This window comes from Prosopis cineraria, unplaced genomic scaffold, assembly GCF_029017545.1.
Source record: "Prosopis cineraria cultivar Desert tree isolate PC_DT_omini unplaced genomic scaffold, ASM2901754v1 PC12, whole genome shotgun sequence".
NCBI lineage: Eukaryota > Viridiplantae > Streptophyta > Magnoliopsida > Fabales > Fabaceae > Prosopis > Prosopis cineraria.
In genome coordinates, this window is record NW_026555343.1 from 20,335,162 (window position 1) to 20,345,706 (window position 10,545).

The window sequence follows — 10,545 nt, forward strand, 5'->3', positions numbered from 1 at the left end:
AAGAATCTTGAGTGAAACCCTTGATTTTTCACTAAACCCAAGCTTCTCCAACCATTCTTTAGCTCTCTTCCCTCTTCCTGGATGTTCTGCAGCTGCTTGAGGTGAAGAATGGTTGAAAATGAGGTGCTTAAGCCCTAAAAATTCACTGAGAGTCAAAATTGTACGTTTTACTAAAATCGATCTTTGCTACAGTGAACATGACTTGTTCAAATTTTCTTTTTAGATTTAATTTTCTTGACTTAGGCTTTGAAATTTTCTTCTTTAGGCCCCCAAAGTGGGCCTCCTTACATGCATAAAACCCAGAATAAATGATAAAATTGGTCCACTAACTTCTTGCATATTTCCAAGCCCATTTTCACACACATTCCTCTACTTAATCATATTTTTGCTAACAAAGTTCAAATAAATAACTTCCAATTACATTAAAAAAATTAATAAATTCAATAAAATATTGAAAGTCATCAAACCCCCATATATGAATGTTTGCTTGTCCTTAAGCAAAAGAAAAATCACTGTACAAAAATGGAAAAAGAAAATGTGAATATTTTAAGGTCAAATGTAATTCAAACTTCCCAGAACTGAATTTAATTAGAAATCTTTCCTCCCTTCCAAAAAATAATAGTAGTAAGGCATTTAATTAAGCAAAGACAAATTCCAATAAATTATCCCTCACTAGTCAAGTGTTTACACTCTACGCTTAAGGTGTCTAAGGATTGTGTTTCACTCAATTTCACTTATTGTAATCCATCTACCATAGGTTTGTTTCTCATCTTAACCTCCACTAAATTATGCCATTGTACACACAAATCAAAAGGATTTTTGAGTGGTGGTAATGCATTAGTTTGGATAATGAAATGAAATTATTCAATAGGTCAAAATTATATACTCTAATTAGTGCTAAGCATATGAAATGAGGATCAAGAAAATTGAAGGATAAACCAAAACTATTTCCAAGAGGTATCAATGAAGATCAACAATTTTTTTACTTGATTTTTTTTGTATTATTCATCTCTTCATTTTTAACTTTCAATATTCGTTCTCTTCTTTCTTTATCTTATCTTCTTTTGTTTCCTCTTTCTTTTTCTTTCATGAATGTAACATTTAGCACTAACCAAAGTAGTAAATGGGAATAAAAATGAATGAAAAATGGGAAAATCTTAGCATAAGGGCTTATAATGATTTTTCTTTAAATAAGGCCAAGGTTCAATTGGGTGAAACAATATATTTTTATAAAAAAGGGATGGATATTTGGGCATGCTAGCTAAGAAAATGAATGCCTAAATCATTTTTGTGTATGCAAATGGCTATTACAAGTCTTAACAAAGATTTAAAACAAGTTCTAGAGATAGAATCACAATAAGTGTACTCCATCTTAACGGAAATGAACATTTAGGCTCAAAATTCTCACAAGCTTTTTGGATAAACTGTTGTCAATTATCCAAACTTAATCCATTGCCTATTTACCAAAATTCCAGGAAGGTAGAACTGACTTTTAATCAAATTTAATTCTCTCAATTTCAAACCAATCCAACCTTAGCCACATTTACCAAAAAGACATCAAAACAACTAACTAAAAAAAAGATGTTTATAAGATTTTTAAAATTTTCAAAATTTTTAATCATTTTTTCAAACTATGTACAAAAATATACAACTAATTCTTAAAACAAAACAAAATCAAGGATAAGTAAAATAACAAATATAAAAGCAAGTATGCCCTCCTCCACACTTGAATTAAATATTGTCCCCAATGTTTAAAGACAAAAAACAAACAAGGAGAAAGAGGGATATTCAAACTTCCCTAACCAACAGACGTGACAAGTTAATAGACAGAAAGACTTTGACAGAGGGATAAGAGTGACATATCCTTAAGAAAATAGGTACCTGCTAATCACATCAAATAGACAAGTGGATAAGTTGAAAATAAAAAAGTTAGTTATAGACCATCGAGTAAAGAGTTATCAAATATCAATTACAAACCAAAATAGTAAATGAAGCAGTCACAAAAAATAGAAAAATAACTAAAAATAACTAAAAGCAAAAGAAATAAAGACACTAATCAAAATGACACAAATCAAGCAAAGTAAAAGCTTAATTCTGTGGTGGGTTTAGCTTGGGAAAGATCCATGGATGGAATAGGAGAAGGTGCCACAGATGAATTGGGCAAGTCATGACCTAGTATGTGTAAATGCTGCATGATAATGCGTAAATGGTCTTCTAACCTCTTGACGATATCTACTAATAATTCTAATTGTTGCTTAGCCCACACATTAAAAGGAGGAGAATAAACATAGGTGGGTTGATTGACTTCTTCCCCTTGTTTTATCAGAGACTCCTCTACCGAGATGACTTGACATGCATTTTGTGGTACTTGATAGGCTAATGGGGTTGTTGTTGGTCCTCATCATTAGTAATGGGAACCTTAGCAGTAAGAAGCAGCTCAGTAATCAAATAAGGGAAGGTAAGTGCTCTTTTAGTCTTGACATTGATATACCACTTTATAGAGTTGTAGATAATAGCAGCTAGATCAACTAATTTTCTCTCCATACTGCAATAGATGAGAAAAGAATGATCCTTGTTCATTTCTGATGCATTTGATGTGGACATGACATTGTGAGCCACAAAATGAAACCAAAATGTGCTTTGCCTTATAAGTGTACCCCTCAATAGCCCTTTTTGATAAAAGCCAGCAGATTCAAAACATAAACGCTTGGCCACTGCATCCCAATTAGGTGTAAAGGTGTTTGTCTTATATTGGTGATAAAGATAGTTAGTAGTGGAAGGGAAGCCATAATAATTTTGAATAACCTCAGCATTAATTACTACTTCCTCATCGCGCACCCAGTAAGTGTTATTACAGCAATGAAATGCATTCACATTAAATTCCCTAACTAGAGTAGGGATATAATATTGAAATTTTTCATTTGTCAAATACACCATCCATCCCCTTCACACCATTGTTTGAAAGGTAGCTTTGGAGCATAAAATTGCACAATAACAGTTAGAAATAAAATTCTTGGATCCCATAAGAGAGAGAAATTTGTCTTGGCATGCATGGTTCATGTATTTCTCATTATCAATAGTTGCTTTGACTTCTTAACAGCTTTCTGAGTAGAAGAAAAAGGGGCATTCTTGTGTTTAGCTATCCTCTTGTGACCCATTGTTAAAACATAAACACAAGACAAGGCACCATAAGTTACAATAAATAAACCACCATAAAAGTAATCATATGCAAAAAATTAAATAAAGACAACTAAATAGAAATAAGAGCCATGCCAACAAGCGAAAGTGGGCAAGTCAAAATAATGGCCCCACTCAAACCATGAGAACATGTCATCTATCATTGGACAATAAAGTACGAATAGCTGACTTTCAACATAAGCAAACAAAAATAAATGAACAAATAAAGTTGTAGGATTCAATGTTAAAAAGTGGTAACGTCAAAGAATATTGAACTAAATAATTGTACCCTCAGTAGTACAAACAAAGTGGTCCCCAACTCAAATATTTTAAGATGTCAACTAAGCTCAATAACCATTAACTAGAAATCCAAAGCAATATGCACAATATTCAAAGCACCTAACTATGAAAAATAAATAACACTACTCACAGCTAAATTTCACATTGAGATATGAATGGGTTCATACAATACACAATAAATATTCAATTCAAAGTTTAGAGCATAAATCCAATAGAACTAATTCCAACTACCAACACCCATTGCATATCTCATAAGTTATTCGAAGCATATACATCCCACAGTAGACACAATGTGTGGGAAAGTGATAGGAAATTAGTCGCTTATCCTCAAAATTACACTAAAGCTAACCCTAATGCAATATATGGCCAACCCTAGGTCATCTCCCAAGGAATGGTTTTAAGTCTAATTGAAAGTTATCTAGTGAAATAAATCAACCAAAGTTTGTAGGAATTTAGTTATCTAGCTAATTATCTAAACTAATTACCTAATATGCAAGTAATTAAAATGCTAGTGAAAGTGAGTGAAATGAACTTCCCTTTTTACAATAATGGAACCCTAGAGATTAGTTGATTTTGGACTCATTATCTTCTCATGATTAGGCTAAGTTTAGCTTCCCTTTCCTCTTGACTAAAGCTGTCATGACTTAAGAAAATTATCCTAAGCCAATTAACCTAATTAGCTAACCTCCCTAGGTCTTAGATTAAAGTCCCTAGTTTAATTAACCAATTGGTGAAGACATTAGCCAAGTGATTCACTCAAAATCCTCTCTCAACAGCCATGGTCAAACACATAAATTGAGCAACCACAAGATTATGTCAAGCTACTCAACAACACAAGCATTAATCACCACAAGATTATGCAATATTAACACAAGAAATTCACTAATTGAAAAACACAAGATTATGTGCCAAACAAAGAGTGGCAAAATTCAGTCATGGCTGTCCAAGGAAGAAATTAAATGAAACAATCCTCTCTCTTTACATCAACATCAAATTCAAATTAGAATTTATAAGCTAAGATGATTAAACCCTAGATTAAGGAATCTAACCATCTAGTAAAAAGAGAAGAGGATAGGAAACAAAAGAACTTAGCCAATTTGAAGCTCAAGACTCATCCTCCATCTTCATCTCTCTAGGATTCCACAAAGAAACTTAGCCAATCTTCATCTTCAAGAACCCTAGTGATTGCTTGTGAAGGCCAAACTCCATAGCTCTTGAATGATGAAAATGAGCTTCAATCCTTGTGAAAATGGAAGGGATGGAACGAAAATGAAGAAAGGAGAAGAATGGTATGAGTTTTGTGGAGGTTTGGTGGCTGAAAATGGAGGTTAGGGTGCTGGAAAATGAAGAACAAAAGAGAGAAAATGAAGAACACTATGAACAAGAGAGAGAGAATGTGGAAGATGAATGAGATATGTGTTGGATCTCATTTGAGACTTAAAATGGCGTGCTCCTTGGTGTCTCCCATCAGCTGAAGCTTAATTAAAATAAGGAAAAAGAAATTAAAATGTAAATGGGAGCCTTGTCACACTTGCAAGGTGGCAACTTCCTATTGGTTTGTAGATGATTCCAATGTGTGCCTAATTTCCATGTGTCATCCACATCATTTTAGCTGATCTAATCCCTCAAAATAATCATAATTCACGTGCAAACCATCAGCCATTGTCCTCAAGGAGTGTTGACCTCAATTGCCCAATTGATGCACAAGTCACATGCCACCTATGTCACATAAATCACATAATTCAATTAAATAGCATATGATATAATAAAATCTAATTCATGTCCAGAATTAAATTCATAATTAGAAGGGAGAATTTATTAAATTAATCAAGTTTCAGGCTGCACAAAATTATATAAAAATTTTCACACAAAGGCAAACCAAAAACTAGGACAAACTAAGACACTTAAGAAAGTGTTGACTTTTTTATTTAATTACTCCCAAACTAAAATGAATTTTAAAAATATAATTTCACCATTCATCAACTGGACATAAAATGCACTTTGTCAATTTTCTTGTACATTTTCTCAAAAGTTCATTTTTTGGACCAAAATGCCCCTAGTGCACTGATCTTAGAAACTTAGGCAAAGTTCCAAATCTAATGCAATGTGTGCACTTGAAGGTGATAAATCATTAATAAAATGGTCCTAATTGACAAATAAAAGTGGGTAACAAATGTGTTCTATCAGAAAGATGTACCTGGAGCTTGACGGAAAATATGCACAATAGGAAAGGAAGGGAATTCAGCATGCACAGGTATAATATGAAGTGTCAAATAATGACTTACACAAATGGACAAAGAGCACGTGAGGACTACAAATAGCTGTACTAGTGGGTTCTTGGAGTTGGGAAAGACAAAGCTCAGTAAAAGATTAAAGGCTAACTAAGGAGGGATAATAAACAGTGAAGAGAGGGAAGATAATGAACAAGGAAAAGTAAGATCGTGCATTGAAGCATGATAAAAATGACAACTAAACACAATGGAGATTCTGGATTAAAGCACGACAGAACAGATAAAAGACATAGTTTTTGGCACCACTCACTAAGGGGCTGAACATAATGATGTGTGATGGAGGTAGAGGATACGGCTAGGATATGCAAAATCACTGACCTTTACAATAAAGAAGATGGAGCATGGAAACTGAGTGAGGAAGAATTAAAGCAGCACAGACTTGACGCACGATGAAAACAAAAGCTGAACACAGTAGAGATGTTAGAGTGAACCTTATGACAAGCTAAACAGAGGGAAAATAGAGATGAATGCAAAGCTACTGGCAATGATAGAATGCTATGTCTGTGTGATGGTGAGAATGCTCGACGAAGCTGAACACGACAATGTGTGATTGAGGTTAAGGATGATAGTGAAGAAGTTGCAAAGGGAGATTAAAATAAGAGGTAGATGTTGAGAATATAGAGAAGGAGAAAGCTCGAACAGGGAAGGAAAGGGTTGAGCATTATAGAAAGGCTGAAACTATAACAGTAGAGGAGGCTGTAGTTGTGAGAGAGATTGAACGGCAGTTGAAAGAAGGAGATGAATGCAAGTGAAAGAGAAAACAAAGCTAGGGTAAAAGAAGGAAGGGGTAAAACTGAAAAATGAATTATTTATTTGAATTTATAGAAAGAAAGCAAAACAAACAGCACTTCTGCGTTTGGTTTATAGGAACGTGGGAACTTTTTTTAAAGTGCTATTAAAATAAAAATAATCAGTAAAATATATAAATATTTTTTTTGAATTTTTTTAGTAAAATAATAATAATAAACTAAAAAAATCTATATAATTTAATTTTTTTTATAAAACATATTATAGTAATTAAAATAAAATAATATTTTAGTAAATTTTTTTAAGAAAACAAATATTTCAAATTTATTCTTATTAAATTAACAAAAATTAAGATTTTTTTAACTCAACCAAATATTTTGCTACAGCAAAGATGCTCTCTGTAAGTTGGTTAAGCATTTCACATAATAGTCTTTCGCTCTAGCAAAACTTTGTTTTGCTCCAATAAAGATGCTCTCCAAAATTTTTGAAGAAAAGTCACAGAGGCATTTACTGCTAGATCGAAATGAGATTTTATTGCAGTAAAGGTGTTCTCTAGAATTTTTGATGAAAAGTCACAAAGGCATACACTGCTAGAGCGAAATGAGGTTTTGCTGCAGCGAAGGTGTTCTCTAGAATTTTTGACAAGAACACAGAGTGATCCTTTATTGGGGCAAAATCCTCTTTCACTGGCAAACAAAACAAAGAACAAACATACTCAAAATCTAAGAAAAATATGTAAATGAAGCAAAAACTCACAAAGAAAATAGCCTAAACACCTCCCAATCAACACAATCATCATATCAAACCCACTTTCATACCTCTTAACATTTAATTAACAACTTACAATCCAAAAATTTATCAACATAAGGTCTTGATCCTAAATGAACACAAATAAATATAATCAATTAAGCACAAGGACATAATACTCCCCCAAAATATTATTAGTCTGTTCTTTGATTTCAATACTTGGCTTTGAGCTCTAAATTCTTCAAGAACTTTGCAATCCTACTAACACACCAAAATAAAAGAAGCACAAACCAAAGATAAAGAAAACAAACAAACAAACAAAACACAAGTAAAGAGAAAATAGACTTGGGTTGCCTCCCAAAAATTACTTGGTTTATAGTCATTAGCCAGACTCTCTCAGATCATCAAGATGGATCAACTAAGTGGACAATAGACTTCAATAGCTCTATGTCACCTCCTTAATAATGCTTGAGTCTTTGTCCATTAACTTTAAAAGATCTATCTATTCTTTCATCAAGAACCATAATTGCTCCATGTGGTGCTACAGAAAGCACTTTAAAAGGGCCAGACGATCGAGATTGTAACTTTCCAGGAAATAACCTTAATCTTAAGTTGAAAAGCAATACTAGTTGTCCTAGCTTAAAGGTCTGATGCAAGATATGTTGATCATGCCATCTCTTAGTTCTCTCTTTATAAAGTCTAGTGCTTTCAAAAGCATGAGTCTAAACTCTTCTAACTCATTCAATTGCATTATCCTTGAAGTATTAGCTTGCTTGGGGTCCATATTCAATTATTTAATTGCCCACCAAGATTTATACTCCAATTCAATGGGCAAGTGACATGCCTTCCCAAAGACTAAATGATATGGATGACATCCCAATCGAAGTTCGAAAGGCTATGTGGTAAGCCCATAAATCGTCATCAAGCTTGTCTGACCAATCTTTTATAGTAGGACCTACTATTTTCTCAAGTATTCACTTGATCTCTCTATTAGTTAGCTTACAAAGACCATTGGTTTGTGGGTAATAAGCAAGGGCATTTGATGACGGACTTTATACTTTGACAAGAGAGCCTTGAATTGCTTGTTATTGAAGTGCGTATCCTCATTAGTGATAATGGCTTGAGGAGTACCAAATCTTGTAAAGATGTTCTTCTTCAAAAACTAGATCACAATATTACCATCATTTGATTAACACGCTATAGCCTTTACCCACTTGCTCATATACTCTACAGCAAGAAGTATGTATTGATTTCCTTTAGAAGAAGGAAATGGTCCCATGAAATCCATATCCTAAACATTAAATAATTCCACTTTTAAAATCTCAAAATGAGGCATCTCATGGACCTTAGAAATATTTCCTATCCTCTGACATCTATCACACTTGGTAACAAATTGGTGAGCATCTTTAAATAAAGAAGGCTAATAAAAATTAGACTCAAGTACTTTAGATGTAGTTCTTTATCCCCTATAATATCCCCCATATGTAGATGCATGACAGGCATGTAAAATGGCTTCTTGTTCTATTTAGGAACACATTATCTAATGATTAAATCAACACATCTTTTAAATAAAAATGGTTCATCCTAAATATAAAAGTAAACATCATGCAAAAATTTCTTCTTTTAAAAAGGCTTCAAATTAGGAGGTAATACTCTACACACAAAATAATTCACAATATCCACATACCATGGTAAATCACAAGTTCCAACAATAAATAATTGCTCGTCAGGAAAATTTTCAGCAATCAACAAGTCATCACCACAATCAAAAACATGAACAAGTATAGACAAATGATCAATAACCTAATTTTCAATTCCTTTCCTATCAATAATTTTAACATCAAATTCTTGCAACAACAAATCACATCTAATAAGCCTAGGTTTAGATTCTTTTCTATTCAACAAATATCTAATAGCATCATGATCAATATGAACTATAACTTTAGCACCCATTAAATAAACTTTAAACATTTCAAAAGCAAAAATAATAACAAGCATTTCTTTTTTAGTAGTTGAGTAATTTACCTGTGCACCACCTAAAGTCTTGCTTACATAGTAGATAGGATGAAAAATATTTTTGCATCTTTATCCAAGCACTAATCCAACAACAAAATCACTTGCATCACACATAGCCTCAAAAGGTAATGACCAATCAGGAGCTACAATGATAGGGGTAGATGTTAATCTACTCTTCAACTCTTCAAAGGCCTTTGTACACTCTTCATTGAAATTGAATGGAATGTATTTTTCAAATAGTTGAGATAAAGTCTTTGAAATCTTAGAGAAGTCCTTGATGAATCGACAATAGAAGCTAGCATGCCCTAAGATACTTCTCACAGCCTTCACATTAGTGGGCTGTGGCAACTGCTCAATAATTGAAGTCTTAGCCCAATCAACCTCAAAACCCTTCTTAGAGACTTTGTGACCCAGAACAATACCTTTAGTTACCATAAAATGACATTTTTCTTAATTAAGAACAAGGTTAGTCTCCTCACATCTTTTCAAGAATTTTGCCAAGTTAGACAAGCACTGTTTAAATGATTCTCCAAAAATAGAAAAATTATCCATAAACACCTCTATAATATCTTCAATCATATCAAAGATAATGCTCATCATGCACCTTTGGAAAGTGGTGGGTGCATTACAAAGACCAAATGGCATCCTTCTAAAGGCAAAATTGCTATAAGGACAAGTAAAAGTTATTTTCTCTTGGTCCTTAAGAGCTATAGCAATTTGATTGTAGCCTGAATAACCATCCAAGAAGCAAAAGAACTCCTTGCAAACTAGTCTATCCAACATTTAATCAATGAATGGAAGAGGAAAATGATCTTTCCTTGTGGTATCATTCAACTTCTTATAATATATGCAAATACGCAATCCAATAACTATTCGAGTTAGAATTAACTCTTTTTGCTCATTGGTAATTACTGTCATTCCTCCTTTCTTGGGAACACATTGCACTGGGCTAACCTATGCACTATCAAAAATAGGATAGATTATCCCAGTTTCTAACCACTTAATAATTTCTTCTTTTACCACTTCTTTCATTATAGGATTCAACCTTCTCTGATTTTGAACATATTTGTTATGGTCATCTTCTAACAAAATTTTATGTACCACAATAGAAGGACTAATACCTTTAATGTCTACAATTGTCTATCCCAAAACTTGCTTGTGGTCCTAAAGAACTTTGAGTAACCTCTCCTTTTGATCATTAGACAAATTAGAAGAAATGATAATAGGCAATGTCTTAGATTCATCTAAATAAGCATAAGTAAGGTGC